At 40.6% G+C, this 10,113-nt stretch overlaps 1 non-coding gene across 1 annotated transcript; it reads left to right on the forward strand.

Moving 5' to 3' along the window:
• Nucleotides 1–445: 445 nt before the first annotated feature.
• Nucleotides 446–552, forward strand: LOC148548864 (small nucleolar RNA R71). Its single transcript, XR_015898368.1, has one exon. It is a non-coding gene; the product is annotated as a small nucleolar RNA R71 (small nucleolar RNA).
• Nucleotides 553–10,113: the final 9,561 nt, after the last annotated feature.

Below are 10,113 nucleotides of genomic sequence, written 5' to 3' on the forward strand. Positions count from 1 at the left end.
CTAAGGCTACACTTATATACAGTAGCTATAGTATACAAAAAAAAAAAACGAGAAACCTAAGGCTACACTTATAAAAAGTAGCTATGGTATACAATGTGGCTACGCTTTACAGGTGATGCAGTAGCGTTGAAAAGCGTAGCCTATTCTGGCAAAAATGGAAACTGGAAAGCGTAGCCTTTGGTCCTGGACAGCATCATTTGAAAAGCGTACCCTATTTCCAAACGCCAAAAGCGTAGCCCTTGGTGCAGGAAAGCGTAGCCTTTGAGAATAGGCAACGGCCGAATAGGAATCACCCCAAAAAGCGTAGCCGTAGCCCTGAAAGCGTAGCCGTAGCCTAAGGCATCATTTTTTTTTCACTTTTGGCTACACTTTTCAAGTGTACCTGAATGGGTATTTTTCTTGTAGTGGACCCTCATAGAAAATGTGTAATTGCACCCATTCATTGAGCATATCTGGCGGGCACCTTCTTGTCAAGTCCTTAAACCTCTCCCATGCTTCATAGAGAGTTTCACCATCATGTTGCCTGAAGGTTTGTACCTCAGCTCTCAACCTGTTGATCCTTTGAGGAGGATAGAATCTCGCCAAGAATTTATTCACCACATCTTCCCAGGTTGTTAAACTATCCTTCGGGAAGGATTCCAGCCACTTAGATGCTTTGTCCTTGAGTGAGAAGGAAAACAGAAGCAGTCTATAGGTGTCAGGATGAACATCATTAGACTTCACAGTATCACATATCCTCAGGAATGTGGTGAGATGTTGATTGGGGTCTTCTTGGACACTTCCTCCGAATGAACAGTTGTTCTGAACCAGGGTGATGAGCTGTGGCTTTAGTTCAAAGTTATTGGCATGTATGGTTGGCTTCTAGATGTTACTTCCACAGTTTCCTGGGTTTGGATTGATATAAGAGCCTAGAACTCTTCTTTCTTGTCCAGCATGATGCAGTGGTCCTTCTCTGCCATGGTTGTGAGCCTCTTCTTCATGATGGTTCTCCATATTCTCATCCATGTTTGGTTCAAAATACTCCTCCTCTTCCTCAGCACTAACGACTCTCTTTCCTCTTGCTTCCCTCCTTAGTCTAAGGAAGGTCCTCTCAGGTTCAGAATCAAAGGAAGTTGAAGCCCCGCTTCTTCTACCTGTCATACAACCAACAAGGCCGAAGCAAAAGGGAGATAGAGAATATTCTTGTTAAAAATGCTGTTAGTGTGAGTGATGCAATATATCAAACAGTTAGTGGGTTAGTGAACTGAATTATAACAAGTACGAGAACTCCAAAAACAGGAAGGGGTAAAGGGAAGAAAATAACTAAAATAGAAAGTAAATTACTCAAACAAAATTTAAATCAAACAAAAGAAAAATGCTCAATCTAGTTATCCACTAATTTAATCATTGTTGATACAAAATCAATCCCCGGTAACGGCGCCATAAACTTGATGCACGGAAACTTGTCTCTCAACAATTTTCCCTCGGCAAGTATACCGAATTGTCGTCAAGTAAAAACTCACAATAGAGTGAGGTCGAATCCCACAGGGATTGATTGGTCAAGCAACTTTAATCGGAGGAATGTTCTAGTTAAGCTAAGCAGAAGTTGATTTGAGAGTTGCAGAAAATTAAATGGCGGGAAAGTAAATAGCAGAAATTGTAAATGCTGGAAATAAAGAACTGAATATAAATGACAGAAAATAAATTGCAGAATCTTAAATGGAAAATGGGGAATTCAGCATAAAAGTAAATGGCAGAATATAAAGAGAATGGGTAAGATCAGAAATGGGGAGTTCATTGGGCTCAGGAGATGTTGTATTCTCCGGATCAAGTTCATTTTCATCTCTTCCTCAATCAATGCATTCATTGATCTCCTTGGAAATCTTAAGTGATTGAATTCCAATTCCTTGGTAATCCAATCTCTCAAATCTTGATCAATAGACAATTCCTTGGTCTAATTGCTCATGAGAAGAGATGAAGTGTGGTCACTGATTATACCACATGTATTCCCAAATCAAAATGTTGGTAGGATTATATGTCACTATATCCATCCAAACCCCAATTTGGTCCAACATGAGAAAGCATTTCTAGCATGATCTCTTCATTCCTCTTCCAAGGTTCCGAAGAGATCCAAGTATGAGTAGCTTCTTTTCCAAGACAACTACCCAATTCGATGAAGATTGAAAGCTTTCTAGTAAAATCAAGAGAAAAGAAAGAAGAAGAATAATGAAAACTATTATTGATCCATCAAATTACAACAGAGCTCCCTAACCCAATGAAAGGGGTTTAGTTATTCATAGCTCTGGGAATTAAAAGCAAAGATGGAAAATACATTCTCAAAAAAATAGAACTAAAAGTGCAGAGAAAGTAAAATTATACAGAGAGTGGTTCTCTCAATCTCCCCAAGCTCTTTTCTCTAGTTCAAAACTACTCCTATATATACTACTCTTCTGATCTTCTAGTTGGCTCTTCAAGTCTTTGGATATGGGCCTTTGGATCTTGAGTTGAAGCAGTTTGGAATCTTCAGTGGGCTCAGCTTTACTTGCAGAGAAAGTGTGAAGTAGGCATGGACTTTAGCTAGGACGTTAGTGGCATTAACGTTAAGTGAAAATGTGGGTTCGAGAACGTTAATGACAATCACCTTTTTCACTAACGTTCCTGGACCAAGGTGGTTCACCTTAACTTCATCGTTAGTGGCACTAACGTGACCACTAACATTGCATCTTGGTCCATCGCAAGCGTTATTGGCCTTTACCTTTGCCAATAACGTTGCTCTTAGCCCCCCTTTTCTCACGTTAGAGTCCACGTTAGTATAACTAATGTCGCTCTTAACGTGGGCATGCCTTAGCCTCGAGAGCGTTAGTGACACTTACCTTTGTCATTAACGTTCCAAACGCCCCTTCTCACGTTAGTGCCTCACGTTAATTGTCTTAACGTGGCCACTAACGTGGTGGTGATTTCCATCTCCAACGTTAGTGACAAAGGTGAGTGTCACTAACGTTGGCTCATCATTTCTTTCCTCCACGTTAGCTTCCACATTAATGCAATTAATGTGGCAACTAACGTGGCTCATAGTGGCTTGGTCCAACGTTAGTGACAAAGGTGAGTGTCACTAACGTTGGCGATTTCTTGCTCCTCCCACGTAAGAGTTCACGTTAATGTAGTTAACATGACTCTTAACGTGTCCAATTGGGCCTAGTCCAACGTTTGTTACAAAGGTGAGTGTCACTAACGTTGGCATTGTCTTCCTTTTCCACGTTAGAGTTCACGTTAACTGAGTTAACGTGACTCTTAACGTGGCCAATTCCCAATTTGGAGCGTTAGTGGTATTCAATTTTACCACTAACGCTGGAGCTCCCTTTCTCTCCACGTTAACTACCACGTTAATGTAGTTAACGTGGTAATTAACGTGGGCCATGATGGTTTCGAAGGCGTTATTGGCAGTCACTTTTCTCATTAACGTTGCAAGTTTATTCCCATTCCACGTTAGTGGTCACGTTAATTAGATTAACGTGGCTGCTAATGTGGCTCTTCCTTGCTTCCTTTGTCCTAAAACCAAGCAAATGAAGTGCATCAAAGCTCTAATCCAAGTTATGAGACATGCATTATCCAATTTGTCATTTAATTCGTGCATAATTCTCATAAAATCACATGAAATTCACAATGTTTGCTTGAATCAAGATGTAAGTGATTATCTACCCAAAACATGCTTATTAACTAAGAAAATGCATGAAACTACCCTAAAACAGTAAAGAAAAAGTCAGTGAAACTGGCCATAATGCCCTGGCATCAGGCATTCATTATCATTTGGAATTTTCTCCCTTCCGGTCTTAGTTATCTATATTTCACACTCTTCTTTTTTCTTCTTCCTTAGGCATGGGTACCAAGAAAGGAAAAGAGAAGGCCACTGAGAAGACACCAGTAAGGAGAGGAACTAAGAGAACACTGGCAAAAGCACTTCCATCTACCAGTGTAAAGCCACCAACAAAGCGGGTGAAGAGGATCATTAAGGTTGATGAATCAGAGAAAGCCTTTTCCGCCCTAGACTCCTCACGGTTCGCTAACCGTTATTGCGAACAGATGTTCCCTATCCTAGCTAAGAGGAACTACAATAATGAGCATCTGCTAATTGTTCCAACACACGTTGTTGATTTTGTGGTGCCCCGCATAGAGAGGAGACAGTGTGGATTTTTGAGAAGATAGCCGCGAGAGGCCAACTTATCATGGGTCGTTGAGTTCTACTCAAACTTCTACTCGCCTACTCTGCAGACTATCTTCGTCCGTCAGCAGCAGGTCCCTATCTCCGAGAGTGCCATACAGAGAGCATTGGACCTTCCACCTAGTCCAGAGGGATGGGACACCTATCAAGAGGACTCTTTCAAGCGCCAGACATACCAGTTCGACTGGAATAGTGTGCTTGGTGTCATAGCACACCTGGCAGCAAGTGGATCTACAGACAGCATAGGACTCGACCTAAGAACATCTCAGCCCAGTCACTCACCCTGGAGGCTTGCGTGTGGGCACAAATCATGTCCCACTATGTCTTTCCAAGCACTTATGAGTTGACCTTCAAAGCATACCTGGCTGTCCTCATCTGTTGTATCCTGACAAAGTAACCCCTCAACCTGCAACGACACATCCAGGCTGCCATGGGACACATACCAATAGCTGGTAACCTGCTTTTTCCCACTTTGGTTTCAGATTTAGTCTCTGCAGCAGGTGTGTCCTATCGGGCAGGAGACACCAAGGTCATGATTCCTAGGGCCGACCAATATGTCCCGAATGGGAAGTACATCAGGCCACCTGCCCTCTGTGAGCCGGCCTGTAAGCCCATCTTTGGATACTCCTCCTTCTTTTACTCCACCATCCTCCACACCACAGGCACCATCCACCCATCAGATGTTCCTTCAGATTCTTGAGAGGCTCGACCGGCAAGACCGGCGGATGGAACAAATGGAGCGCCGTAACATGCGCCGATACAACTACCTGAAGGACCTCATAGTTGGTACACACCCACCTCCAGAACCAAAGGACACCCCAGACCCCCTTCATCCAGTAGCACAGGTAGCCAAGGCGAATCAGACACTATAGGCACTGCTTCCAGCCCTCTCTTACTCCTTACTGATGGCACGGAGGACCGTGCCAAAACTTAAGTGTGGGAAGGTCAGTCCTTGACTTTCAGAGGTAATTTCTCTTTCTCTTAACACTAACATCTTAGTTTTTCTTTTGTTAAATAGGATAGATTGCATGATAATAATTGCTTGCATGTATGTCTTGCTTGGTTTAAGTGATGAGTTTCTTTTTCAAGACCCCTTTTATAGCATTTCACTAATTTAAACTGAAAATTTGTGTTAAATTGTTTGAGGATTGTAATTTGGAACATGAATTATAGCCAAGAACACACAACCCGTGAGTTTTGAGCTTAATTATATGGTTACACTATTTAACCATAATATTTTTCTTGTGTGTTTTCTTCTCTATGATTGCAATCTTTACTCTGTTCCATTCTATGTGTCCATTGTTTAGTGTATTTACATGCTTCCATATGATTGAGGCCATCATTTGTCATTAGCTCACTTATCCCAAATAGCCTACCCTTTCAATCACCTTTGTTTGCCACTTTGAGCCTTTTAATCCCTGTTTGTTCTATATTTTACCACATTACTAGCCTTAAGCGGAAAAATAAGTAATTACCTTATTTGAATCTTTGGTTAGCTTAAGATAAAGATTGTGCATCAATTAAGTGTGGGAAACTGTGGGAACTTGTGTTGATGAAAGTGTACAACATTTTATTGACAAAATATTGGAAATTTGGGTACCTACTCATATGAGACTAAAAAAATTAAAAATCCATGTGCATTGATATGTTATGTTTACTATTATATTTTTAATAAAAAAGGGAAAAAAAGAAAAAGAAAAAGAAATAAATATATATATATATAATATAAATAAATAAATAGAGGATAAAATTACCCCCAATGCTAAGTTTAATAAAAGATCATTGCATATGTGGTGAATTAAAAGAAAATTTGGTACATGTGTATGTGAATTATACAAAAGTGGGAAGTTTGGGTAGCTAAGCATGATTTTAGAATTATATAGAGTGTGTGTGTGTTAGGTGAGAGTTTAGGTTCGTCAAAGATTCATATTATAGCTCACTTGGCCATACATATATCCTCACCCTTACCTTAGCCCCATTACAACCTTGAAAATACCTCATGATGTTTGCATTGGTATACTAAATGTTTGTTGATTGGTTAGATGAAGAACAAAGTTTAGAAAGCATGACTAGAGAAGAGTAGAGAGATTAAACCTAGACAATTGAGAGTTAGAGTGATATACACTACCAGTGAGAGTTTAGTGCTTGATTCTATGTTTCCTGCTTTCATGAGCTATCTTCTTACAAGTTTCCTTGTCTTTACTGTATGATTTGAATTAGTAGAATCTGATTCATATTTGTCTTGGAGAACTTGTTTATTTTCAACCAAGTATGCAGAACCATCTTAGCATATAGTTGCATTCATATATAGGTTGCATTTCATGAGTCTTACTTTCCCCTATTCATTCCCTTTGTCTCTTTGAGCTTAGCATGAGGACATGCTAATGTTTAAGTGTGGGAAGATTGATAAACCACTATTTTATGGTTTATCTTGTGCTAATTTGAGTGGTTATTATCAAGCCTTTTTACACTTATTCATACTATTTGCATGATTTTTCAATTCCTTTCCAGATTTTGTTCTATGATTGAAAACTTGCTTCCTAGACCTTTAAATTGCATATTTTTAATTTCCCTTTATACCATTCGATGCCGTGATCTGTGTATTTAGTATTTTCAGGCTTTATAGGGCAGGAATGGCTTAGAGGATGGAGAGGAAGCTTGCATAAATAGAAGGAACACAAGAAATAAAGGAGACAACTAACGAGCATCGATGCTCACGCATGTCTCACACGTGCATGTGAATTGGAGTTTTGCACGGCGACGCGTACGCGTGACAAGAAAGTTCGCCAAACAACGCGCACGCGTGACTGACGCGTACATGTGATATGTGCGTACGAGATAAAGAGGAATTGAACAGAGAATTACGCGGGAGCAGTGCTGGAAGCATGCTTTAGACAATGGCATAATACTCACGCACGCTCCAAAATCACACATGCAGTCAGAAAATATTACACCCACAATGGTACAGTTAACCATCCATGGACCTGGATCACTACTTTTTTCAGGTATATCCCCCATTAAAGTAGATATAGAACTACCTAAAGGAATAGTTTCTAACTCATTAATCTTATTCTTATGCATGCACAAATACTTTAGAAACTTCGCATATTTAGGTAATTGCTGAATAACATCAAAAAGGGGAACAATTACCTCAACCTTTTTGAAGATTTCTACCATTTTTGGGTCGAGTTCCATCTGCTTTCTGGGTTTCCTTGCAAGGTGTGAAAATGGGATAGGGATGGCGTCTCTGGTAGCTTTAGCTTCTTCTGGTGCGCCATTCCCTGGTTGAGTTGCTTCTTCTTTAACCATGTCTTGTACTTCATCTTCCTCTTCAAAATCCTTCACTTCAACCATGTCCTCAACTGAGGCATTTTCCCTTAAGTTTGACTCCTCATGATTCCTCTCTTGTAGTGTGGTTCTGGACCTCAGAGTGATGGCATTGATGCCACCTTTGGGGTTGGTAAGGGTTGAGAAGGAATTCCACTGGAGCTTGAAGGCTGGTTGTTGAGAGCGGAGAATGAATCCATCCTGGAGACGAGAGCTTGTAAAGCGGCATTCAGACCATTTATGGTAGAGTTGAGTGTAGTCTGAATTTTTGTTGTCCTTCTACAAGAGAACGAAGTATCTCATCATTAGAAGAGGAAGGGGGATAAATGATCTGAGGGGCCTGCTGCTGGTTGTCCTGAGGGAAGTGCGACTGCCTTAGGTGAGTTGCTTTGTAAGGCTAGTTCTGGTTCTGCTGTTGATAGGAATAGTTTTGCTAATTCTGGTTCTACTGATTGTTATTATTATTCCACCTCTGATTTCCCTGGTTGTTTCTGCCTCCTCTGTTATAGTTGTCCCTCCAGCCATGGTTGGAATTATCTCTCCAGCCCTGGTTGGAGTTGTCTTGCCAACCTTGGTTATAGTTCCCACCGTGGTTATAATTGCCACCTTGTTGATAGTATCCTTGATTCGGGCAGTCATAGAAGTTTTGAGTAGCTGCCACAGTGTTGTCTTCTTATTGGAGCTACGGACACTCATCAATGTAATGAGCATAATCGGCACATATCCCGCATACTCTCTGAGGAACCAGTTGTTGACTATGTTGTGGTGAGGGAGGTTGAGATTGTTGTTGATTTAGATGTAGCTGCTTCAGTATGTTGGTCATCTCTCCCAGAGTTTGTGTGAGAGCAGCAGTCTCACTGCTAGAGGAAACCTCCGTAATAGCCTTAGGATGGTTGGTCCTATGCCTAGCATTCTGGGTAGATTCAGCTAGATCGGCGATCAGCTAGATCGGCGATCAGCTGCCACGCTTCTGTCGCTGTCTTGTACTTCTCCAGATAACCATTGCTTGCAGCATCTAATGTGGTCTTATCTTGAGGCTTCATGCCTTGTGTGAAGTAGCTGATCAACACCATCTCATTAATCTTGTGGTGGGGACAGGATTCCAGGAGATTCCTGAAGCATTCCCAATACTCATAAAGGGTTCTGACTCTCCTTGGATAATGCAGGAGATCTCTTTCCTCAGTCTGTCTGTAACTTCAGCCGGAAAATATTTGTCCAGGAACTCCCTTCTGAGCAAATCCCAATTGGTAACGACGGCTTCAGGTTGAGTGTAGAACCACTCCCTTGCCTTTCCCTCAAGAGAAAACGAGAAGGCAGAGAGCAATATAGTAGTTTCATCTGCACCATGACGCCTAATAGTTGAACAGGTTGTCTGAAAGTCCCTAAGGTGCTTGATAGGCTCCTGAGTGGGCAAGCCATGAAACTTAGGTATTAGGTTGATTAGTGAAGTCTTCAGTTCAAAATCTGTAACCAGATTTGGGTGACACGCTAGATACGGATGCAGGGTAAAGTCTGGGGCTCCTACTTCCTGGAGAGTAATCCTCCTGGGCTCCTCCATATTACCTGCACGTAAGTCAACCGAATTAGTATAAGAGGAGCTAGTTTTTTCCTCAAATGGCGCTTCAGATTCGCTCTCAGATAAGACTGGTGAATTGGCAATAACCACTTCACCACCATCAGAGGCTAACCGATGCCGAGCTCGCTTAATGCGTGAAAGAGTTCTTTCAATTTCTGGATCAAATGCGACTAAGCTCAGATCAGGCAGTGAACGTGTCATTCAACGAAAGAAACATACAGCTCATGGTAATAAAATAAAATAAAAAAAATGCAAATAAATAAATTCCAACCAATAAATTATCACACGGTTGCAACTCCCCGGCAACGGCGCCAAAAATTGACGTGGAAGAAAATTATCGATTAAGATTTTATAGAGAAAATAGCGTTGCAAGTACAGTTCTTAACCGATGAAAATTCCGCTTATCAATTTAGAAAAGAGTTGTCACAAAATTAAGAACAGAATACTGGGAGTAGAAATCCCAGGTCGTCTCCCAATGCGTTGACAAAAGAGTGCAGCTTATTGGTCAGGGGTTTTCCAAGAAATTTTTTTAAGTTTGAGAAATAGAAAAATAAATAATTGTAATCTGAAGCAGTAAAAATTAACAAGAGAATTTATATAATCAAATAAAAAGCCTTGACTGGGAGAAGATTAATCGGAAGTTCTATCCTTGTTGAATTTTCTCAAGTGTAATAGTAAAAAGTTGTTGTTCTACTTGGTCATCCCTTAATCAATAAAGGAAAGTCAAGTAACTAACTAACCAACTATATCCTCAAGTCCTAATCCTTTCTTAGGAGAGGATTAGAGTCAGAGACTAGAGAGTCAGCCAACAACTTCCAATTAAGATTAACACTTGAGTATTCCAACTCAAGGTTCTCCTCTTAATCAACTCCCAATCAAGTTAGGAGACTGCTCCATTGACATGAATATAACGTTCGCAGGCATATAAAAGGAATAAAAAGAAGACATGATAAATTAAATAATAACTGGAAATTAATTAAAGGTAAAAATAGTTATTTACATTAATAATTCC

Source organism: Arachis ipaensis, chromosome B8 (assembly GCF_059453495.1).
Source record: "Arachis ipaensis isolate K30076 ecotype BB chromosome B8, ASM5945349v1, whole genome shotgun sequence".
Taxonomy (NCBI): Eukaryota; Viridiplantae; Streptophyta; class Magnoliopsida; order Fabales; family Fabaceae; genus Arachis; species Arachis ipaensis.